This window comes from Delphinapterus leucas, chromosome 5 (genome assembly GCF_059928025.1).
Source record: "Delphinapterus leucas isolate spDelLeu-1000000601 "Yukka" chromosome 5, BTC_Dleu_Yukka2, whole genome shotgun sequence".
Classification (NCBI taxonomy): domain Eukaryota; kingdom Metazoa; phylum Chordata; class Mammalia; order Artiodactyla; family Monodontidae; genus Delphinapterus; species Delphinapterus leucas.
The window spans coordinates 105,214,547-105,239,722 of record NC_143133.1 but is presented as its reverse complement, the minus strand read 5'-3'; the positions used below and the strand labels follow the sequence as shown (position 1 = coordinate 105,239,722).

The 25,176-nt window shown below is 44.4% G+C and overlaps 1 long non-coding RNA gene across 1 annotated transcript; it reads left to right on the top strand.

Annotated features, from left to right (window-relative positions):
- The first annotated feature begins 392 nt into the window (after positions 1-392).
- Positions 393-11,136, top strand: LOC149749210 (uncharacterized). Its single transcript, XR_016393369.1, has 4 exons — positions 393-1,296; positions 1,391-1,529; positions 5,228-5,301; positions 6,495-11,136. It is a non-coding gene; the product is annotated as an uncharacterized LOC149749210 (long non-coding RNA).
- The last annotated feature ends 14,040 nt before the right edge of the window (positions 11,137-25,176 follow it).

Genomic DNA, 25,176 nt, shown 5'->3' with positions numbered 1-25,176 from the left:
TCCCTATTGATCACATATTAATTCTTGAACAGATGTTTCCAGGTTTCAGTGCCTTGGTGATCATCAAATTGAATAAATAAAAGCCCCAAAGTTAATGACATACACAATGCAGATGCAAAGCTGCTTTCAGCCACAACTGCAAGCACTCATCTCGTGACCAGCATGGTGATGGCTGCAGAAAAAGGTTTCCCGTAGGGCAGACTTGCTTCACCCCTCGCAGGCAGCAGACCTGTGCATACACATCTGTGCCTTGCTGTTTTGTTGGGCATCCCTGGGGGCTGGAGCTAAGAGCAGGCCCGCCAGGAGGTTGCTGTGGTCCCTTCTGATAGGTAGCTGCTGAGAGCAAATACAGGAAAAGGAGAGGCTCTGTTAGCCCACAGAAAGGTAAGACTTAAATTCTGGGCAACTAAGAGGCAGAAGGGGCAGAAGTTTGATTCTTTCAGTGAAAGCCCAAGAGCCTGCAGCAGGGTGGTCCAAAGGCCCGTCAAAGAGTCTTAATGGCACCATCAGAGGAGCAGGGGGCTGGCCTTCTCCTGTGGCTGGGGGCTGAGTCAGCACAGATCCGGCCTTTCCTTGTCCAGCAAGATCAAACATGCTCTAAACAACTGGTCAATCGGTGCACTTCTGCCATGCCCTCAAGTACAAACGCAGTCCGATGTCATTATGACATTTCTCCTTAATCCAGAATCTAAACAACCACTGGCTCACACAACCAGACTCTTTCCTCTCCCTGACTTGTGTGATCAGGAAGCAGCTTCTACACTGTATCACAGGACCAGCAAGATGGAGCCAGCCCTCACATCACTCAGAAGCTCAGCACTATATCCATGGATCGTTCACGCTCAGGGTGACGTGCCTGGGGAATCGATGTTGCTTCTGAGGAGGTGACCGAATCAGCGCGGATGAGCGGCGCTGGGTAGCGTTCTCACGTCGTGTGTATTTCACTGGAACGTGACTCTTTGAAAATGGCACAGCCTCTTCGGCATTTGGTTAATTAGAATGGTGAAGCAACCAGGCCAGCCCGTGGTTGACCTTGCTGGGCAGGTCTGGGGCTCACCCATCTTGTGATGATCTGTTTTGAATCCCAGCCTGGCTTCTTCCTGCCACCCAGAACTCTTTGGGCTACTCACGCCTTGCTGTGTGCTCAGCAAACGTAAATTCATTTCAGAGATTAAGCAAAACATAATTAAGAGGGCAAACCCCTTAGAGGAAAGAAAATCATAAACAGCGATACAACCCAGACCAAGTCACCTGCCGCTTTAACCACCCGTGCATCTGTCCCTTTCACTTCCCTGGGTGAGTACTGGGGGTTGGCCCTTACGTCCCTGTGGCTACAGGTACATGGGCCTGGTGATGTGTGTGCAAATCTTTATCTGCCGTCTTTCCCCAGGCTGCGAACACTTAGGGGTCAGGAGCAGAATGTCTCAGGTGTGTCACTCCCGGCATGGGCTCCACCCACACCCACGGGGATGTCAGGATGGTCCTAGATGGAAACCACTGAGGGTCTTTGGGACCAGCAAAGAGATGCTGTGAGTCTATGCGAGTAACAATACCAAGGGTAAAGATGAAGCAGCAGGGCTCAGACCAGCAGGTTTCTGGGGCGGGGCGTGGTTCTGTCTTCTGCAGGCGGCCTGGGGAAGAGGTGAGAATGAGCTCCTACCCAGAGAGCCCAGCGAGGCAGCAGCCAGGGGTCTCCCAACCCTACGGTTCCAGAGGGCTCCAGCTGCTTCACCCTCCACCCTGCTGCCCCCTTGCCTCATGATCTGCTACGGGTTGAACTGTGTGCCCCAAAAGATATGTTGAAGTCCCAATCCTCAGTACATCAGCCTGTGACCTTATTTAGAAATAGGGTCATTGCAGATGTAATTAACTAGGATGAGTCAGACTGGAGCAGGGTGGATCTCTAATCCAATAGAGCTGGTGTCCTTAGAAGGCCGGTGAAGACACAGACACATGGGGAATGTGCCACGTGACCATGAAAGCACAGACTGGATCTAGAGACTGTCATACAGAGTGAAATAAGTTAGAGAAAAACAAATATCATATATTAACGCATGTATGTGGAACCTAGAAAAATGGTACAGATGAACCGGTTTGCAGGGCAGAAATAGAGACACAGATGTAGAGAACAAACGTATGGACACCAAGGGGGGAAAGCGGGGGGGCGGGGGGGCATAGGTGGTGGTGTGATGAGTTGGGAGATTGGGATTGACATATGTACACTAATATGTATTAAATGGATAACTAATAAGAACCTGCTGTATAAAAAAATAAATAAAATAAAATTCAAAAAAAAAAGAAAAGAAGATACAGACACACAGGGAAAGTGCCACGTGACCATGAAGGCACAGACTGGAGGGGGGCAGCTGCAAGCCGAGGACTGCCGGAGCATCAGAAACTAGAAAGGACCAAGCAAGATTCCTTGACCGGTTTCAGAGGCAGCGTGGCCCCAGGATTCCTTGATTCCATTCTCTCTGGCCAGGCCTCCTGGACTGCGAGAGGATACATTTCTGTTGTTTTAACCCACCCAGTTTGTGGTACTTTGTTAGGCAGCCCTAGGAAACTAACCCCCACCCCCTCCTGCTTCTTATTAGGCTAGTCCAGGGGTGAATTTATTGTGCAGCTAACAAAGCATAAGATTCAGTCCCCTTCCAAGGCTCTGGACCTTGTTGTATGTTTGTAATTTTGGATCATTTGTCTTAAAATGTGTCCCCCTTATCGTATAAGATTCAGCCTCCACGAGCCCTGGCTCTGCGCTGCCCTCGCCGTCCCCCTGTGCGCTCCACCCTGGGCCCAGCCTCTGCAGGGCAGGACTGCAGACCCTCGTGGGGTTCGTGGCCACTCCTGCTTCCTGGCGGGCAACATCGCCAGCTCAGGAGGCTTTGGAAAGAGAGGCCAGTGCCAGGTTGTTCTATCTGTGTGGGGGGTAGAAGGCTGAATTAGAGGACTTCTCAGAGCCTCTCCTGGATAGCTGCGTAGAACCGCATTCCTTCAGAGCCTCAGTGGGCAGAAGCTCACATTCACAACAGGCAGCCTCCATCTGAGCAGAGCTGAACAGCCCGATGGAAGAGTTGAACCCGGCAGAGAGAGGCCTGTCACCGCTCTCGTTCCAGGCTGTCCTGCCGCGTGGCTTCCCCACCTCCACCCAAACCTGTCTTCCTTCTCTACATCCCCATTGGCAGGGGTGGCAGACGTGGCCCCTCAGGCCCTACAGGCACGTGCACACACAGACACGTCCCTGGGCTCAATGCAACTTCTTTCTCATCCTGTCGCCCCACCTCCAAGCCAACCAAATTCAAACCAATATCACCCACTTGTGAGTGGCACTTAGTCTGCGCTAGGCACTGGGGAAGCCTGGATGAACGGCACGTGGGAAAGGGGAGACAGACCGGCACACCTCGGAGATATTGCAGGTTCCATTCCAGACCATGGCAAATAGAGCTAGTCACACAAATTTTCTGGTTTCCCGGCACATGTAAAAGTTATGCTTACATGGTACTGTAGTCTATTCAATGCAATAGCATTACTTTTACAAAACAATGTACATACCTTCATTTAAAAATACTTTACTGCTGGGGCTTCCCTGGTGGCGCAGTGGTTGGGAGTCCGCCTGCCGATGCAGGGGAGGCGGGTTCGTGCCCCGGTCCGGGAAGATCCCACATGCCGCGGAGTGGCTGGGCCCGTGAGCCATGGCCGCTGAGCCTGCGCGTCCGGAGCCTGTGCTCCGCGAGGGGAGAGGCCTCAAGAGTGAGAGGCCCCCGTATCCAAAAACAATAAATAAATAAATATATATATATATATATATATATATATATATATATATATATACTACTTTACTGCTATAGTCGTAGAGAACTGACTTGAGGACACAGGGAGCGGGAAGGGTAAGCTGTGACAAGGTGAGAGAGTGGCATGGACATATATACACTACCAAACGTAAAATAGATAGCTAGTGGGAAGCAGCCACATAGCACAGGGAGATCAGCTCGGTGCTTTGTGACCACCTAGAGGGGTGGGATAGGGAGGGTGGGAGGGAGAGGATATGGCCATATAGGTGTACTTACAGCTGATTCACTTTGTTGTACAGCAGAAATTAACACAACATTGTAAAGCAATTATACTCCAATAAAGATATAAAAAAAAGACTTTACTGCTATAACCTATATGGAAAAGAATCTGAAAAAGAATAGATAAATGTAATGAATAACCGAATCACTTTGCTGTACACCTGAAACTAACACAACACTGCAAATCAATTATACTCCAATATAAAATAAAAATGAAAAAATACTTCGTTGCTAAAAAGTGCTAGTCATCACCTGACTACGCAGGATTGCCGCACCTTCAATTTGTAAGAAACGCAGTATCTCCAAAGTGCGATAAAATGAGGTATACATGTAAATGACCACGCAACATACAAATAACACTAAAGAATGTGGTGAATGCCCAGTGTGGAAGTGATGTGCCATCTGGCTTCTCAAGAGGGCCATTAATTCCAGTTTGGGTGGGGGTGGGTGGTGTTTGTATGAAGGAGGTGCTGCAAGGTGGTGATTAGAAGTCCGTAACAGTCGGGACTGACAGCACTGACCAGCGGGAGAGAAGAAAGTTCCCGGGGGCCTGGCGCGCACCCTCAGCGGCTGGGTCGTGGGAAAGTCCCAGGACCTTGCAAAGGGAGGGCCCGGCAGCCAGGAGGGCCACTATGTCGCACTCAGAGCTGAAGCATCCCGATGCTTTCACACCAGGCTCGGCCGAGACCGAGTGAGTGTACCCGCTGCCTGCAGCCCCGAGGTGGGGTGACGGCTGGACACATCCAGGCACCTGCTTGGCCCCTTCCCTCTGGAAATAGATTTCCTTCCATTTCCAGAACAGCCTCTCACAGCTGGGCCTGCCTCTTCTCCCTGGATGTTGCAACAAAACCACCTGCCTCCCGTGAAAGAAGGCATGGTCCCCACCTGGGCCGCCCCCAGCTGGGTGGGGAGGAGGGCAGTGCCCACTGGGGAGCTGCCCAGATGGGGGCTCCTGGATGCCAGGCCTGAACCAAGAAGTGGGTATTGCTCCCATAAGAAAAACACCTCCCCGGGCACCCCGAACTCAGTCACAGGGCTGCTGTTTCCCTAGAGGTGTCGCTGTCATTGGGAAAACTCTCCTGAGAGCTCACCCACCATTGGGGGATAAAATGTTTACAAGAGGAAAACACGTAAAGAGATTTTGTTTTGCTTTTCTTTAGACGCGTGAGCCACCCACAATCACAGTTACGTAAAGCAAAACCCTCTAACTGCGGCCCACGCGAAAAGAGCAAAGGTGAGCGTCCTGAGGGTGGCAGGGTGAGACCAGGCCCGTGGGGCAGGATTGAGGGCCCCAAACCCCAGCTGATTACATCACCAGCCGCGCTGGGGCCAGGGCTGTGGCCTCATCTTAAAAGGCCGGTTAAGATGTCAATTATTTAGCTGAGCATCTAACCTGAGACCTTCACACGGGAAGGGGATGCAGGCTGTGTCAGTTCAGAAGTGAGGGCAGTGTCTGTGTGTCTGTGTCTGTGTGTTAAGATGCCTTGTGTGTGTGTATGTCTCTGTGTCTTTGTATGTGTGTGTGTCTGTATGTCTGTGTGTGTCTCTGTGTGTATGTGTGTGTGTCTGTATGTGTGTGTGTCTCTGTATGTCTGTGTGTGTGTCTCTGTGTGTTTGTATGTGTGTGTATCTGTATGTCTCTGTATGTTTGTATGTGTGTGTGTCTATATGTCTGTGTGTGTGTGTCTATGTGTCTGTGTATGTGTCTGTGTTTGTATGTCCCTTTGTGTGTTTCTGTCTGTGTCTGTGTGTGCTTATGAGAGAGAGGCAGAGAGAGAGGAAGCACAGCTGTAGCTATGGGCAGGTCCATGGTGGGGGGCTCGGGGCCACAGGCGCCCCTCTCCGCCCCACAGCTCAGCCCCCTGGTCCGTCAGCCACACTTGCTGCCTCACCCACCACAGACACGTGTGTCCTTCGGTCGCCTCAATGTTTCCAGTCTGACGGCTACAAAGGGATGGCAAGTTTTATGCTCCAGGCCGTTTACTTGTGGGCCCATGAAGCATCCTGCCTGCATGGTGGGCACCTCCTCAGGGCCCAGGGCTGCCCTGCTGACTGTCTGTCTGTCTGTCTGACTGGTGTGACCCCAGCAGTGCTGGCAGGCAGCCTGGCTCCTCTTTCCCTTCCTTTTCTCACAGTCTCCTTTGCCCCTTTCTCCTTCCTTGTCCTTTTTCACCCTCCCACTTTCCTCCCCACCTCCTCACGGTGTCTTTCTCAAGAGAGAAGCAAACTACAGGCCACTCACAGGAAATTTCTGAATTCTACGTATGGTGGGAACAGGTTTTACCTCAACACCCCTTAAAAGAGCCGCCCCTGGGGCAGAGTGGGAGGCTGGGGAGGAGGGAGCTGGGGGGCTGTCCAAGCATTCCAGCCAGGCCCTCGGTCACCGCAGGCCACGAGGACCCCTTCACCCCACCCTTCCCTTCACAGAGCTGCCCAGCTGCGGCCGCTGCTCCCAGCCCGTCAGGTCTCAGAAATCAGGAACCATCTTGTCAATACCAGGGTCATCACCATAGACCGAGAAGACTTCATGCAGTGTTTTCTGAAGATGATCCTGTTGTCCCAGAGGGCCACTTGAGGGATACATGGAAGCACAGCCAGAGCCCTGGACTGTGCAGCTGGCCTGGGTATCCTCCCAACAACCTGCCAACCTAGGGATTCTCAGCTGGTCAGAGTCCAAGTGTTCCACTTAGTCCCACTTTCCCATTAAGTCATCAAAGTTTATGTCGTTTTGTTGTGGTTAAATATACCCATCGACCCTAAGAAACTGTGTGAGAAGTGAGCACACACCAATCATGTAAGTGTCAAGTGAAAGCTTTTCCTTCAATGTTGGAGGGCACAAGAGTAACACATTTGGAGTCATACACATCTTGTTTCGTGGGTGTGTACGTGTGTGTGAAACTCGGGGTGGAAAACCAGCACGAGGAAGGAGAGAGCAGGGACAGTTGTGTGACTGCATCTTCCTGTCTACAAGGCTTGTGCTCAGTCTCTGGTGACCTGCCAGCGGCCAATATTTTTGATGGGCTTTAAAGAACCCATTATGTGCATAACATGTTGTTCCAGATGATGTGGGATTATAAGACATGGAGCCTGTGGTCTTTGGGGAGAAATATAAAACGTACATGCATGAGGTATTATAGAGCCCGCTTCCCACTGAAAATAAAAGCTGGTGGGTGTGAGGGGCTCGGGCAGGTGTGTTGCAGGGAAGCTTGGAGGGGGAGATGGACGGGGGACTGAAGTTCCTGCAAAAGGCTTTGTGGGTGGGTGCTCTCAATCATTTGGGTGCCAAGGCACAGAGAGAGGCAGGAGAAAGAAGCAAGGTGTGTGTGGAGGCCACTCCTCTGTCTACTTATTGGCTCAGGAAAGATCCTGCAATCCCTGATTGGAGATCATGAGCAGGTCACTTGTTCTTGGAACCTATAGTCAAAGCATTTGACAAACAGGAGTGTCTGGGGCACTGTCCAGTGAGATCTGACAGCAGCAAGTCCCTTCTTGGCCCAGCATTAACCTTTCAGCTGCAGGATCATTAGCAGGTGGGGGACAGGTGATAGGAGGGTACGTGGGAGCTCAAGACAGCAGCTTTTACAGAAGTATTTTATTATTTTAGCAGCCATTACAACTGTACTCATGTGTGCAGCTACCTGTCAGTTCTGACCACCTTATATGGCTGTTGCAAGGATCAAATGTCATCATGTATATGAGAGCACTTTGTAAGCTGTCATAGGCTATGCAAATACAAATTGGTGCTATCTCGGTGGTTACAGCGTTGTGTGGCACGGTGCACTGTGCTGGCACAGGGAGCTGAAAAGTGAGCCTTTGCAACAATAAGATAACCAAAAGGGGATTTTTTTTTTTTTTTGCCATTTATAGCTGGTGATAGCTTATTTTATTTAAAAATATACAGTTTAACATAAAGAGCTAAATGTTAAACACTTGTAATGTGGCACATTCACAGAAAGATTATAAACCTGAGAGCATGGATCTATGACTTACACGTTTTGTATCCTCAGGGTCCTTCACATGCTTAACAAATTATTGAGGAGAGTTCTGTTTTGGAAGATGGGTTAGACAAACTTTTCCATATTCCTCCCACTACCTACAACTACAAGCCCTAGACATTACATATAAAACAAACATCAGAAAACTCTGGATTTACTTTTTGCCTCGTATATCCCAGACTTGGAGCTAAAGAAGCCAGCAGCCTGGAAAGCATCTGTGGATAGAGACAAGAAAAACTCTAACAAAAGTCTCCTCTATCTAGATAAAGGACCAGGAAAGGGTCAGCTTAGCAAGACAGAAAGCTTTTATTATTTATTTATTTATTTATTTTTAACACCTTTATTGGAGTATAATTGCTTTACAATGGTGTGCTAGTTTCTGCTTTATAACAAAGTGGATCAGTTATACATATACATATGTTCCCATATCTCTTCCCTCTTGCGTCTCCCTCCCTCCCACCCTCCCTATCCCACCCCTCCAGGCGGTCACAGAGCACCGAGCTGATCTCCCTGTGCTATGCGGCTGCCTCCCACTAGCTATCTACCTTACGTCTGGTAGTGTGTGTATGTCCGTGCCCGTCTTTCGCTTTGTCCCAGCTGACCCCTCCCCCTCCCCATAGCCTCAAGTCCGTTCTCTAGTAGGTCTGCGTCTTTATTCCCAGAAAGCTTTTAGACAATAACCACTGTACGCAGGCCAGAAACTATAGCCCCACCCACAGCCCACGCTAACAAAGGCCGAGTGGGGAGCCTTGACTTCTACCCCACAAGACTGTAATGAGGTACCCCAGCACTTCCGCCAAGATGGTGTCAGAGAAGGCCAAGTAGGAAACTGGAACTTTCATCCCTGCCAGGCTATGATGAACTCACACACACACACGCACACACGGTGTCAGTGGAGACCATGTTGGGCACCTGAGTATCTACCCCCACCTGGCATTAATGTGGCAGCATCCCCTCCTTCCTCATGGGGTGATGTCAGAGGAAGCTTAGTGGAGAGTCAGGACTTTCACCATCTCCCAGAGGTAATCAGGCCACCTCAGAAGAGACCACAAGGGGAGCTGGAACTCCCATTCCTGTCCAGCATTAATGAGGATCCCCACCTTGGCTGCCATTGGGGGCTGAGTGGGGAACCTGGGCTTCTACTTGGCAGTAATGAGGCAGTGCACCCTCTTCTTCCATGCCAGAGTTGTATCAGAGAAAGCCAGTTTAAATAAGATCCAGAGTATCATAACATAATAAAAAAAAGTCCAGGTTCAATAAAAAAAGTCACTTGTTATACTAAGAACGAAGATGATGTCAAAATGAATTAAAAAAAAAAACAGTCAATAGATGCCAACACCAAGACAACAAGTTGGTAGAATTATCTGACAAAGATTTTAAAGCAGCCATGATGAAAATGCTTTGACAAACATTACGATTATGCTTAAAAAAATGAAAAAAAAAAAAAGCCTTGGCATAGAAGATATAAAGAAGAATCAAACAGAAATTTTAGAACTAAAAAATATAATGACAGAAATAAAAAGCTCAGTAAATGGGCTCAACAAAAGAATGGAGGGGACAGAGGAAAGAACCAATGAACTGGAGTATAGAAAAGTAGAAATTACCCGATATGAACAAAAGAGAGAAAATAGACTGAAAAAAATGAACAGATGCTCAGGGACCTATGAGACTATAACAAAAGATTTGACATTCATGTAATGGAGTTATGGAAGGAGAGGAGAGAGTGAGGCAGAAAAAGAAATTGAAAAATAATAGAGATGAACTGGTTTGCAGGGCAGAAACTGAGACACAGATGTAGAGGACAAACATATGGACACCAAGGAGGGAAAGCAGAGGGGGGTGGGAGTGAGTGTGTGATGAATTGGGAGATTGGGATTGACATGTATACACTGATGTGTATAAAGTGAATGACTAATAAGAGCCTACTGTATAAAAAAATAAATAAAATAAAATTCAAAATTTCAACAAACAAAATTAAAAAATTAAAAAAAAATTTTAACTAAACAATATAAAATAAAGGTAATAGCTGAAAACTTCCCAAATTTGGTAAGATGCATAAATGTATAGATTTAAGAAGCTGAGCAAACTCCAAACATGATCAACCCAAATAAGTCAAAGACACATCATAATTACACTTCTGAAAACTAAAGAAAAATCTTTAAAGAAAATTTTAAGAAAAACTTATAATCGGCCAGAGGAAAACAACATCTTACCTATAGAGGAAAAACAATTTGAATGATAGCAAATTTCTCATCAGAAATCATGGAGGCCAGAAGGAAGTGGCACAATATTTTTGACAGAAAAGAACTGTCATCGCAGAGTTCTATACCCAGCAAAAATATCTTTCAGGAATGAAGGGGAAATAAAGACATTGTCAGATAAAGGATAACCAAGAGAATTTGTCATCAACCAATCTATCCTAGAACAGTGGCTAACAAAATTTCTCTAAACAAAAGTTAATGATAGGGGCTTCCCTGCTGGTGCAGTAATTGAGAATCCACCTGCCAGTGCAGGGGACACGGGTTCAATCCCTGGTCTGGGAAGATCCTGCATGTCACAGAGCAGCTAAGCCCGTGAGCCATAACTACTGAGCCTGTACTCTAGAGCTCACGAGCCACAACTACTGAGCCCATGTGCCACAACTACTGAAGCTTGTGCACCTAGAGCCCATGCTCCGCTACAAGAGAAGCCACCGCAATGAGAAGCCCACGAACCACAATGAAGAGTAGCCCCCACTTGCCGCAACCAGAGAAAAGCCCGCACGCAGCAACAAAGACCCAACACATCCAGAAACAATAAATAAATAAAATAACAAAATAAATAAATTTGTTAAAAAGAAGTTGATAAAATCAAGAACCTTGGAACAGCAAGAAGGAAGAAAAAACACAGTAAACAAAAATATGGGTAAATATCATAAGCGTTCCTTCTCCCATTAAGCTTTCTAAATAATGTTTAATGATTGAAGCAAAATCAGAACACATACAATGTTGTTCTATATATTCAGAGAAAATACTTATGATAATTATTTTCAAGACAGGGGAGAGTGAACGGATACTAAGAGATATAAGATTTTTATACTTGTACTTCGTTCAAATGAAGTAAAATGATAACACAGGAATCTGTGATAAGTTTTGTATATATAATGTAATACCTAGTGCAGCCAGTAAAAATGCTACAGAAAGAGATACAATAAAAAAAAACACTAGAGATAAATAGAAATAAAATTCTAGAAGGCATTCAAGTAACACACAGGAAGGCAGGGAAAAGAAATGAAAAACAGAGAGAACAAACAGAAAACAAACAAAATGACAGATTTAATAAGCTCACAATGGCCTAAACACAACATTTAAAAGACAGAAGTTGTTAGAGTGGTTTAAGAAAATGTGACTTAACCATATGCTGGTCTGCAAGAAACTCACTTCAACTATAACAAAATAGGCAGGATGATAAAATATAGATCATGAAAACATTAACAACAAAAAAAGAAACATAACAAGATATTAATATCAGGTAAAGTAGACCTCAGAGCAAACAGAATCAGTAAAGAAAGAGATCAACATTATATAACAATAAAAGGATCAATCCACCAAGAAGACATAGCAATCCTAAATGTGTATGTACCAACCACCAGAGCTGCAAAATATGTGAAGCAAAAATTGATATAACTGAAAAGAGAAATAGACAAAACTGCAATTACAGTTGTAGACTTCAACATCACTTTCTTAACAATTGATAGACCAACTGGACCCCAAATCAACAAGGATATAGAAGAACTCAACGATGCCATCAATCCGCTGGATTTGATCAACATTTATAGAACACTTCACCAAACAACAGCAGAATACACATGCTTTTCAAGAACCCATGGAACATAGACCAAGATGAAACATACACTGGGCCATTAAAAAAAGAATTTAAAGGAATTTAAATCATATAAAGTGTATTCTCTGACCACAGTGGAAACCAACTAGAAATCAATAACAGAAAGATAATATGAAAATCTCCAAACACTTGGAAACTAAACAACACATTTCTAAATAATTCATGGGTCAAAGAAGTAGTCATAAGAGAAATTGTTTAAAACACAAGGAAATGAATGAAAATGAAAACATAACATGTCAAAATTTGTGGGATATACATAAAGCAGTGCTGAGAAGGAAATCTGTAGCACTAAATGCATACATTAGAAAAGAGGAAATGTCTCAAAGCAATAATTTAAGCTCCCACTTCAAGAACTTAAATAAACACAAAGCAAGCAAAAGAAAGAAAATGATAGAGTAAGAGCAAAAATAATAAAATTGAAAGAGAAACATGTGTTTCCAAATAAAGAAAATCAATGGAAAAAAAAAGAGTTGGTTCTTTGAGAAGATCATAAAATTAATAAACCTCTAGCAAGACAAAAAGAGAGAAGACACAGATTACCAACATCAGGAATGAAAGAGAGTATATCACTACAGACTCTGCAGACATCAAAAGGAAAATAAGGGAATATCATAAACAGCTGTACATACATAACTTTGACAGCTGTGATGAAATGAACCACTTCTTTGAAAACCACGAACTACCATAACTCACTCAGTATGAAATAAATCATTTAAATAGTACTACAACTATTAAGGAAATTGAATTTGTAATTTTAAAACTTGCAAAAAATCTCTAGGCTTAGATTATTTTGCTGGAGAATTCCACCGTGCATTTAAAAAAGAATTAATACCAATTCTATACAATCTCTTCCAAAAAATAGCAGAGAGAGAACACCTCAAAATTCATTCCATAAAACTAGTATTACCCTGATACAAAAACCAGACAAAGAGGGTATAAAAAAATTCAGACCAATGTCCCTCATGAATGCAGATGCTAGAGTTCTTTAAAAAATATTATCAAATAGAATTTAACAATATGTAAAAAGAATTGTTCACCATGACCAAGTGAGGTTTATTCCAGGGATGCAAGGCTGGCTCGATACTTGAAAATCGGTGAATGTAATCCTTCATATTAACAGGCTAAAGAAGCAGTACATGATCATATCAATTAATGCAGCAAAAGCATTTGACAAAATTCAACACTCATTCATGATAACAGCTCTTGAAAAAATAGGAATAGAAGGGGACTTCCTCAACTTGTAAACAGCATCTATAAAAAAAACCCCCAAAACCAAACCCTATAGCCAACACCATACTTAGTGGTAAAAGACTGAATGCTTTCCTTCTAAGATCTGGAACAAGGCAAGATTGTGTACTCTTACCACGCTCATTAAGCGTGGTGCTGGACATTCTAGCTAGTGTGACAAGGAAACAAAAGGAAATAAATGGCATATAGATTGCTCTGAGAAAGACTGCATTAAGAGTTTAAAAAGACCAGCTGCAGACTGGGAGAAAATACTTGCAAACCACATATCCAACAAAGGACTATTATCTAGAATCCATAAAGAACTCTCAAAACTCAACAGTAAAAGAGCAGATAATCCAATTAGCACATGGCAAAAAGATATGAAGAGACATTTCACCAAAAAAAAATACAAAGATAGCCAACAAGCACCTCAAAAACAAACAAACAAAAACAAATGTTCAACATCATTAACCACTAGGGAAATGCAAACCTAAACCACAAACACATCAGAATGCCTAAATAAAAAATATAACAACAACAAATGCTGGTGGGGATACAAGTCAGAGAAACTGGATCACTCATACCTGGCTGGTGAGAGTGTAAATTGGTACTGCCACCCTGGAAAACAATTTGGCAGTTTTTTAAAAAACTAAACATTACAGCTACCATATAACCGAGCACTCCTGTGCATTTATCCCAGAGAAACAAAGACTTATGTTCACACAAAAACCTGTACAACAATGTGTATGGCAGATTTATTTGTAATAACCCCAAACTGAAAGCAATGCAGGTGTCCTTCGATGAATGAATGACTGAACAAACTATGGTATAGCAATAAAAAAAAGAATGAACTATTAATACATGCAAAAACCTGGATTAATCTCCAGAGAACGATATTGAGTGAAAAAAATCCAATTCCAAAAGGTTACATATTATATGATTCCATTTATATAACATTCTTGCAATAATAAAATTACAGAAATAGAAAAGAGACTAGTGGTTGCCAGTGGCTAAGGAAGGAATGGAAATGGGAGGAAAGCAGTTGTGGCTATGAAAGGGCACATTCTAGTGGTGAACGAAATGTTTTGTAACTTAACTGTATTAATGTCAACATTCTGAACATCCTGGTTGTACTAGAGTTTTGCAGGATACTGAGTAAAATGTACCTGATAGCTCTGGTATTACTTCTTACCACTGTATATGAATCTCAATATAAAAAGCTTAATTTAAAAATTACTAAAGATAACAAAGAGCTTGCTTATGTTGGTTATATCTATTGATACTTACCATATTAAAAACGAAAATAGAGACATTTTAAGATATTTACTTAATACATTGAAAATAACAACATACCCAATATATATTAATACAAATAGAGTATTTTATGAGAAATAAGTATATTTTTCAAAACAAAGAAAGTGGCATGGTTTTGCATTTTTCAGATCTCTGTAAAGTTTAGCTTAATAGAAGACAACTAGATTCTCATACATGTTTCTGCATTCTATCACTTGCAGTACGTTGTTTTAAGGTATTTGTAGACAAGCCAGCCCCACTTTGATATGAAGTTACAAAAGAGAAGAATATTTTAATAGCCTTTTCAAGTAATTGTTGATACTTTTTTTTTGATACTATACAAAAACTTGACAAGTGTTTTAAAAATTAGTGGAATCTGAAACTATGTCAATAAACTTTTCATTCTCCATTACATAAAATCCATTTATCCATCTTGTACTTTGAAGGAATCCATGCTTGAATTTTGGCCTTCTGGAGCCTTGAAAGGTGTCTGGAACCACAGGGGTTCCTGCCCCACACTTTGAGAACCATTGCCCTAGCGTTCTTAGTCTGAGACTTGATATGAGTGTTGAATAAATGTATCAATTTGATGATGGAATATTGAAACCCTTAGTTCAAAAGACTTGCTCAGAGACTGGGCAGACAAAATGATTAGAGGCAGAAGAAGTCTTCCCCAGGAGAAGTCAGATAGCAAATACATATATTATAGAACATACAGTCCTTGCCTCTGGTGTTTCCCCAAGGTAGCCCCATGTCCACCTGTGTGCCGTGATGCTATTGTGTGTCCTCAAAGAGGAAGGGCTCCTCTGTGGTACACCAGCCTAATAGGTGATGTTTCAAGCACTTTTTTTTTTTTTTTTTTTTTTTTGCGGTACGCAGGCCTCTCACTGTTGTGGCCTCTCCCGTTGTGGAGCACAGGCTCCGGACGCGCAGGCCCAATGGCCATGGCTCACGGGCCCAGCCACTCCGCGGCATGTGGGATCTTCCGGGACCGGAGCATGAACCCATATCCCCTGCATCGGCAGGCGGACTCTCAACCACTGCACCACTAGGGGAGCCCTCAAGCACTTTTTAAAAGACGTTTTATTCTCTTTTTAGAGATGAAGATGTTGAGTGATTGAAATGGCTTGTACAGGGAAGAAGAACGGGAACCAGGTGCCAGAGCTCCTGACCCTCTTCCCCATCTACAACCCCAGCAGAGCAATGAATGGCCCCTTTTAGAGCCTGTTAACAGCTTATACTTAGCTTTTCTCTCAACAGGAGCATAATGGTTCCCCCATGAATCTAAACCAATGAAACAGCCCTTTCCCTTTCCCAGTGAATGGTAACCCAGGAGAGCTCACTGCCACAAGTTATTATTATAGCAAATAACTAAGCAAGGATAAAAACAAGACCAGACACTCGATCGAATACAGGAAACCATGGCAGGCTTTTAAATCTATTTTCTTTGAAGCAGTAAATGGTCACCAACTCAAATCTGGGAAGACATCTCAGTAAGAGGCGATTAGGTGTGGTTTCTTGTTTGGTTCTGTGTTTTAGGGAAAAGTTTGCATCTTATTCCAAAACTCTCTGGGAAAGTCTGAGAAGAGATTAGCTGTGAAACGCTTAGGAAGGCCCTGATAGGTTTTTACTTACAACTATAGACAATAGTTACCACTTTGTACCCTCCAGTTTGTCCCTGAGGGACAGTGCAGTGCATTGTAAGGGGCTGTTCCCTGCCAATTTCTCCCTCAGAGAACTCCACCTAGGAAGGGCTGTGCTTTAGTCACCTGCCGTCTCTACCCCTGCACCCTAAGTCGTACAGAATTAGTGCTCAGTTAGTTGTTGAATTAATGAATCACACTTAGCCGGCTAGATGTTGAGCCATTGTTAAACAGTTACGTAGGAGCTTGTCCTTCCAGGCTGTTCTAGAATTCTATGGAAAACATCCTGGGATTCCATACAGGGGAAACTTCACTTGTGCATGATGTTGCCGTTTCTGAATTTTCTAAATTATTTTTGTTAACGTAATTTAATTTGTCAAGCAAAAGGACTTCTGGGATCAAAATCATGTTTGAACATGCCTCTCCTCTCTCTTGCCTTAGGTCCTCACTTCAGGCACCGGGAGTAGGCTGATGTGTTATAGAGTCAGAAATAATTCAGAAGGACAGTTTTTAAAAGCAGAAATTGTCTTCTTGGTGTCATGCCAGTCAGAAACCAAAGGATCCAGTCCCTTAAAGCATCTTGGAAATTGCTACATGCATTGTAGCTTTTTTGATAGAAAAACATGGACACGAGATTTCTGCCCTCTATATTTTCTTTAAGTTCTCATGGGTTTTGTGAGTATACGAATGCTTTAGAAGAGATCTAAGTTAAATTCAATTATAGCACTTGCAAGTATAATAACAATAACAATAAAAACTCTATAAAATAAAGCATTTCCCAGCCCCAGCTGGTGGCCTACTTACAACAGCAATTACGCAGTCCTCAGGTTTGTTGTGATAAGATTTGATTCATGTCTGGGAATCCCTGAATATATGAATAGAGGATTTCACTATGATTTGTGGCCCTTACCAGGAGGTATATATGTATCATAGCAACTAGAGTTTTAGCTCAAGTTGACTTCATTCATTTTTTTCACTAATTCAACAGCTAGCTATTATAAAATAGCCTACCAAAAATAATTTTTTTAAATAAGCCCTGTACATGTCTTACTGTATGTATGTCAGACCCTATTCTAGATTCTTTACTATATTACATCGTTTAATTTCCTAACAACCTTATACTGTAGGTTTTTATTTGTCTCTGCCAAGAGTTTATAGTCTTCTGAGGGAGACAAACACTTCAACAGATAAATATAGAACAATATGGTAGATGTAGTGGGAGAGCTGGTCCAAGGGGTTATGGGAAACAAGAGAGACATGGGACTCGATTTCCCCAAAACACCAGGGGTGGGTGAAAGGTAAAAAATACTTGAGCTAAGTCATTATTTCTTCTTTTATGTACAATAACTTAAACTTTCATGGTCTGAAAACATTCCTTAATATTTTATCACAGATAACTCAATATATACCACTGTGTTCAGTACATTTCTAAATATTAAACTATTAGGCTCCAAAAATATATCAATTTTCTGCTAAAAGTGTTTTTAGATCTGACTTCTGCTATTTTGAGCAATCTATTGGTAAATCTGTATGGAGAGCCCTGAGCTATACTCCTTGAGAAATAAGAATATATGATGATTAGGTGAACTATTAAAAAGCAAATCTGGATAACATAGTGGGGAACACCTTGGCCAAATTTGCAAAATGGTGCTCAGAGTCCAAATTTGGAATCCAGAGGGTTTTTGTTAGACTCTCTACAATGTTTGCAAAAATTTAAGTCAATGTTGAAACATTTGGGAAATTTCATGTAAAAACGGATGTATTTCTCATGAAAACCCAGATTTCTGTTTTCCCTTTGGAAAAAACGGAATAGCTGGTAACCTGGGCCAATATTTGGAAGGCCGGCATTAGAGACAGAGGAAATAGTATAAGAAAAGAAGGTGTGTGCGCGCATGTGTGTGTGTGTGTGTGTGTGTGTGTGTGTTGAACTGCAAGGGGTTCCCTGAGTTAGAAGAGTAAAATTTGAGTCAAAAGGAGTAAAGATGAGTTTGGAAAGGCCCAAATGGGTTAGATTTTGGCAGGCTTTGCATGCGATGCTAAGAGCTTGAACTTGATCCTACAGACAGTAAGTGGATATTTAGGTTTTAAGTAAGTGAGTCACATTGTCAGATTTCTGTTCCAGCCTGATGGCCAGTGGAGGGAGAAGGTGAGGACACCCAGCTCAAAGGCTGAGAGACCAGTTAAGAAGCTGTTAGAGCGGCTTGAGCTCTGGTAGTGACAGTGGGGATGGGAAAAAATATACAAAATACTTGAGAGATATAAAGGAGCATAGAAAAAGTTCATGGTTTTATACCATATGGAGCAAAAGCTTGAGGAAGGAGAAGAGGATACCTCCTAGGATTCTAACCACTGGGTGCGTGGTCTTGCCTTTTGGATGGGAAGGGGTCACAGAAGAAAGAGCAGTGTAGGGGGGAATATAATGCTCACTCCCAGGTCTGGGAGTTCAGGTGTGTGAATGGCCAAGTAGAGATATCCAATAGGCAGTTAGCTATAGGAGCTGTCTTAGTCTGTTTGGACTGTGAGACCAGAGATGTCCAAGGTCAAGGTGCTGGCAGGTTCAGTCTGGTGAGGGCCCACTTCCTGGTGCATAGGTGGCTGTCTTCTTGCTGTGTCCTCACATGCAGGAAGGGGTGAGGGAGCTCTCTGGGATCTCTTTTATAAGGGTGCAAACCCCATTCATAAAGGCTCCACCCTCATGACATAATCATGTCCCAAAGGCCCCACCTCCAAATAGCATAATACTGGGGATTAGGTGTCAACATACGAATTTGGGGGGGCACACAGACATTCATTCTATAGCAGGCGTCTAAGTCTCAGTGAAAATGACTTATGTAGAGGTAAAACTTTGGTCATTATTAGCAAAGCAGTGGTTGCCAAACCAGGAGGGTGCTTAAATCAGTCAGGGAGAGTATCTAGCTAGGGAAGGGCAGTCGTGGAGGATGAATCCCAGGGAACACCATCTTCTTATGCAACGGCATTCAGACTACAACTACTCGATATGTTTTTGCAGCTCAGACAAAGTTTGATTCCTGCTTTTTCACCAGAATGGCTTTCTTTTCATCCTTTCCCTTATCACATTCATTCCTTCCTCTCTTTTCCTTCCTTGTCTTCCTTGCTACTTCATCATCTTACGCCCTTAGATTCTTTGTTATAAAATACATCACATATAGAAAGAGGGCATTTAATGCATATGCATGGGTTAAAGAAGGGTAATAAAATAAACATAGTATCAGTTTAAGAAATAGAATATTCCAGATGTAAACCTCCCCTTCTCCCTCCTCCCAGAGGCAATAACCACTATCATGAATTGTGTGATATTCAGGTAGCTTTATCACGTATGATTATCACTAAACAATATTTTTCTTTTTGGAGGAGGAGTGTTTGTAAAAATGATATAAGACTGTCTTTTTCTGTAACTGCTTTGCTGTTCGTGTTGTTTTCGATATGCTTGTGAGCTCCGTCTTTGCCCACACATGTAGCTGTAGTACGCACTGTCACTGCTGTTTGGTCCTTTGCATACCGCAGTTTATCAGTTCTCCTGCTAACAGACATTTGGGGTGTTTCTGGGCTGTGGCCGTAATGAACTGCGTCTTTACAGACATTCTTATCTGTGTGTTTGGTGAACATCTGTGTCTTGAGTTACACCAAAATTTGAAATTGCTGAATTGAACTGTGTGGGCAGGCATACTCTTCCAAAGTGGTTGTACCGATTTGTAATCCAACGTGAAGTCATCATGCTTTTTTTAAGTTAAGAACGTTTATTTTGTTGTAAAGAAACCTATGTTCATTAAATAATTTGTTTAAGTGAAAAAAATTTACCCATTGTCCTAATACTCAGTGACAAAAAACGTTTTTTTCAGCTTTCTTTCTTGTATTTTAACTTTTCTGTTCCACCTTCTTTCCCCTTAGTTTGTTTTCCACTTTTCCTTCATAGATTCATTCTAAAGGCCAAAGTGCTCAGCTTTATACTTTGTAGGCCCTGTTTTCTTTTTCTGCTCATCTTACTCACCTCCACACCCTGTTGTCTGCCACAGGAACTGGAGGAAGGCCCCCAGAGTCCCGTGCCTTGAAATTCCCTGTGGATTCATGGGCTGGAGCAAAATCCCCGCCATCAGAAAAGCAGGAGAGGGCAGGGTACTGGTGGCCTCTGGAAAATCTGCCCCCCCCCGCCCCCGACCCGGGGCTCCCTGTTGGACCGAGTGCAGCCTGTTTTGTTCTTTCTTTTTTCTTTTGTAATATGTGTCATCTGTACAATTAGCCTTTGGGGATAGCGGATATCGGTCTGTTGAACTCCCTGTTTCCTGAGTGGAAAGGTAAACAGTACTGGGACCTACTCAGTGTCTCCCACAGGTTATTTATGAATGCGGCGTGATGGTCTGAAAATAGAAACATCGGCGCAGTGAGGTGTCCCAAGGCGAGTGGGGCAGGGCCCGCTTGCTCCTTGCCAGACAGACAGCTGGGGCCTCAACAGAAGAGCAGACCAGAGCCTGGTTCCCTGCCAGGCAGAGGGAAGCAGCCACTTCCATTTGCCAGGAGAGTCAGGGAGGATTGCAGAGGCCGCGCGGCCCCCAGGAAGGGCTGGGGCCCCTTTGCAGCGGAAATGCTCTCGTTGGTCCCCAGCTGCCTGGCATTTGGGCATCTAGGCTCTGGGCGGTATGATGCGCCTCTGTCATTAGCCTCCAGGGGATTTCCTGAGGTGAGGGGGCTTTTCTCTGAGTATGTGTACTGCAGCAAACTGAGAAGGTGCCCTAGGTGGGATTATCGCGCATCTCTGTTTCCGGGGCTTCCTCCCCTTTGCCCAAACACTGGAATTACCTGGGCAATACCTGAGTCTCACCCCCAGAGATTCTGATGTAATGGGGCTGGGGTGAGGTCTGGACATCAGGATTTTTCAAAGCTCTCCAGATGATTCTAACATATAGCCAAAGCTGAGAAATACCACCTACGCTCAAAGCTGAACAGTTCAGGGATACCAAGGAGCCATCTGTTGTTTTCTAATTTTTAAAAAATAATTAATTAATTAATTTTATTTTTGGCTGCATTGAGTCTTCGTTGCCGCACGCGGGCTTTCTCTAGTGGCGGCGAGCGGGGGCTACTCTTTGTTGTGGTGCGTGGGCTTCTCATTGCGGTGGCTTCTCTGGTTGCGGAGCACGGGCTCTAGGTGCGCGGGCTTCAGTAGTTGTGGCACGTGGGCTCAGTAGTTGTGGCGCACGGGCTTAGTTGCTCTGCGGCATGTGGGATCTTCTTGGACCAGGGCTCGAACCCGTGTCCCCTGCATTGGCAGGCGGATTCTCAACCACTGCGCCACCAGGGTAGCCCTGTTGTTTTCTATTTTGCTTTAATAGCTACCAATCATTGAAGCCCATTAAGTGCCCACAAGGTACAAAGCTCTGAACACACATTAGCTCACAATGATTAGCCCTGAGTCAATGGTTAGGAAACAAAAGCTCAGAGAGGTTAAGGGATTTGCCCAAATTTACACAGCAAAGTTCGGTTTAAACTCTGATCTTCATGACTTCACTGCCTGTGCTCCAACCACTTTACCAGGCTGCCCCAGGTAACCTCTCATTTAGAGGCACCCTATGAGAATGAGAGATGAGAAAGCCCTTTCATTCAACATAGCAGGTTAACGTGATTTAGACATGCATGAGGGAGAGACAGAAGAATGCAAGAGAGTGAGGAAAAAGGGGGCAGTTGCCTAATTGGAATTTGGGATCAAACCTTCTACAATGAAGCCTTTCTTCACACAGCTCAGAGGAGCCACAGTCCTCGGCTGCAGTCGGGCCGCTGCAGTGGGGAGAGGCAGGCCTAGGCAGAGCTCTGACTCAGCTTTGATGGAGAGACAAGGTGCTCTCACCCGCCACAAGCACCAGACCCCTCGGTTTGGGGCCTGTGAGATCAGCACAGCAGATGCTGGAGACCCTGGGCCACCCTGCAGGGCACAGCCAGGTCGGCCAGGCAGCAGGACATGAGGAAGCTAAGGGACTGGCCATGTATTTAAAATTGTTCTGATTACCCGGTTTCCTGTGTATTCATTTTATGATGAGAAAAATAAACACTGAAAACACTATTATGTGACCACTTATTCTACAATTTGTTGTTCTTAAATTTACAATCTCTCTTAAGGCACTTACTATAGACTGAAAATCTATTTAAAAAATCAAAACTATAGAGCCTAAGGCTATTTCTTAGCATGTAGACCACTTGGGTCACCTAATTTACATTCAATTTGGGGGCATATAAAGAGTAGAAATACCAATCTTCCTCTTTTGAGCTCGGATTCTCTACTCCCGTACCCAGTCCCCTAACTGTGGCCTTTTTCTCGGCTTCCCATCATCAGAATTTAAAATAGTGACGGAACCAGTTGCCCGCAGGCTTTCTCTGCAATGGCAGCAGGCTGGCCAAGCTACTCTCCCAGAACCGTCTCCCTCCATGGCTTCTGTCCTGCCACCTTTTTACCTTGAACCAGAGATTACTACTTCCTGATTTTCCAAGGCGGGGATGCATCTGCTTCTTTCTTTCCTTTCTTTTCTCCCCCAAATGGGCCTGGAACATTATCTGAAGACACCTGCTTGGAACTGCTCCCTTCTTGCCAAGAAGCTGGTTTCCTTGTGGTGTTGTCTTCTCCCTGCTCTGACACTGTTACCCCAGGCACCACTGCCACGTGCATCCTCGTGGTGTGTTTGGACGTTTATGTTGAGAACCAGGACGTCCCAAGGAGTTGCTGTGTTCTCATCAAGCATACTGCGTGCCTGGAACACCATTCATGGAAAGCCTACCACAGTCTTCCTAACAACATCACAGAGGATCAAAGACTTCCTTGATAGCACCCCAAACACCATTTAGTTCACTGTAGTGATTCTCTCACATACCCCAATCATCCAGGTCATTGACAAAAAGGCCTTGAAATGAGGGTGCCTTATCTCATCTTATGAAGTGTAACTTAGCCTGTGTGTATGTGTGTGTGCGCGTGCATTTGTGTGTGTGTGTGTGCACGTGCAGTCACACAGAAGAGTGAAGATGTTTGTATTGACGCTAAATGAATCGGCAGCCATGGTTGCAGGGTCTTGACTGAGGCTCTTATGGAGCCCGCATTGTGTTGACCAGCAAACATGTCTCTCAGGACAGCACTTTTCTCCCCTCCCCAACAATGAAGTGTGCGGGCTGACCAGACAGTGGATTCCTGAAGCATCCAGCGGCCCGGTGGGGGAAGGGGGTGAGCTCTCATCTCTACCAGGCCTTCCCTTCCACGCTCCCCGGCGGACACTCAATGTACTAACCCTGGAAGTGGAAACCCAGCGTCATTGCGGGAAGGAGCGCTTTTTCCTTTGGTTGGTTTTCCCCTGAGAGGCCTGACACTGAGAAATGCAATACCTGGAGGAGATCAAATTGCTTCTGCTACCACAAGGAAGACTCTCAAGTTTGAAGGTGAGACAAACTTAGCTCTAATCAGGCCCATGTGGCCATGTGGCCTTGGCTTGTTTCCACTTCCTTGTGTGGAATTAGATGGGAGATTTTTTTCCAGCCTTCAGAAAGGGGAAGGCATGAGAAAGTGCCTGTGTGGTGGAGGTGTCACCACAGAAGACGCTTGACTCTCAGAGGGGCAGGGTTCCGGGAGTGTGCCGAGACCCCTCCCCGCACAGCTCCTGACGCACTGTTCACGTGGTCTGTGTCAACCTACAACACTACTGAGTTCTACTGTAATCCCCAATCCCAGTGGGGTTTTTAACATGTGATCCAGGGCAGTGTTTTTCAAACTGTAGGCCATAGACCCCCTAGAAGTCTGCAAGTACATTTAGGAATCCATACATTCTAGGAGGACTTTGAAAGGTTTGGATCATCGGACAGCCTTTCAGAACAGAAATCTGATGGGACTGCAGAGCCTTGGTCTACTTTTGCGTTTACAGTCAAAGCAACATTAAGACTATCAGTTAACATGATCATGGTTAAATTTTTTTTTTACATCAAAAGAACATTCATACAGAAAAATACACCCTTTCCCAAATCCATCAGGTGCCCTCGGTCCAACCTTCTCTCCCATCTTTCATTTCTGGGTCAGTGGCCTCACCGCAGAGACAATGACTGAATTTCCGTCCTGGGGAAGTCCCGCCGAGGAGGTAGGGATGGAGCTAGGCCAGGGGGAAAGGGCGGGGTTTAGATGCGGAGGGAAGAGGGGGCCGGGTGAAGGCAGGAATGTGACGCTTTGCAGTGTCTACACACTTCCAATCCAGACTGTCACTAGTTCTACGGGGAGACCCTTCACATGGCAATAGTTTGATAGATTATGAAGTTAATGAATTGTACGTAATGAAAAAAAATTATATCGGTAACAGTCATGACTTCTACTTACCTCCACCTTAAGATAGGTGAAGAATGAATTTTTCTACACGACACACATATTAAAAAATTAAACTCCTTTTGTATTGGACTCTGGCTTTCCGTTCATGCCTTGGGAGACAAAGGTAGTTCTGCTTTGGTTTCACTTAGGAACTGAGTGATTGACAGCAGGCGACTGGCAAGTATTTAGAAGTACCATGTAGGTTGTCATGTTAACCACCATAAATCCATATTTTGATTTTCCCCATGTCACTGAGTGTGGACACTGGCACATCTGGAGTCTGGAGAGAGGGTTGGGGGACTACTCCGGAGAGCCACAAGCCAGGGGCTCCGTGGTTTCTCAGGCTAAAGGTAGGGAGTTAGGGAGGCTGAGAATGTGCAGTTGGTCCATTGCCTTTGAGGAAATGGTCTTGTCCTCCCTCACCTTCCCCAGCCTTTCTCTTAGATAACAATGTGGTTTTCTTTCTCTTTCTGGAATTATGGTATTTGATTCTGTGCCATCTCTTCCTTTTATCATAAGCACAAAAATTTCTCATCAGTCCTGTTTGCTGTTTGAAGTCTAATCAACTAACTTGAGGCAGCATCTGTTGGAACGTTTCCTCTACCCACAGGGTCGCTTCCTGTCCTGGATACCTTCTTCCCCATGCCCCCGGGTGCCCTTTGCCCGGCCCCCCTCTCTGTACTCACTGCACAGGCAATCAGTTTGAAATCCATCCTTACGGTGCCAAGTCT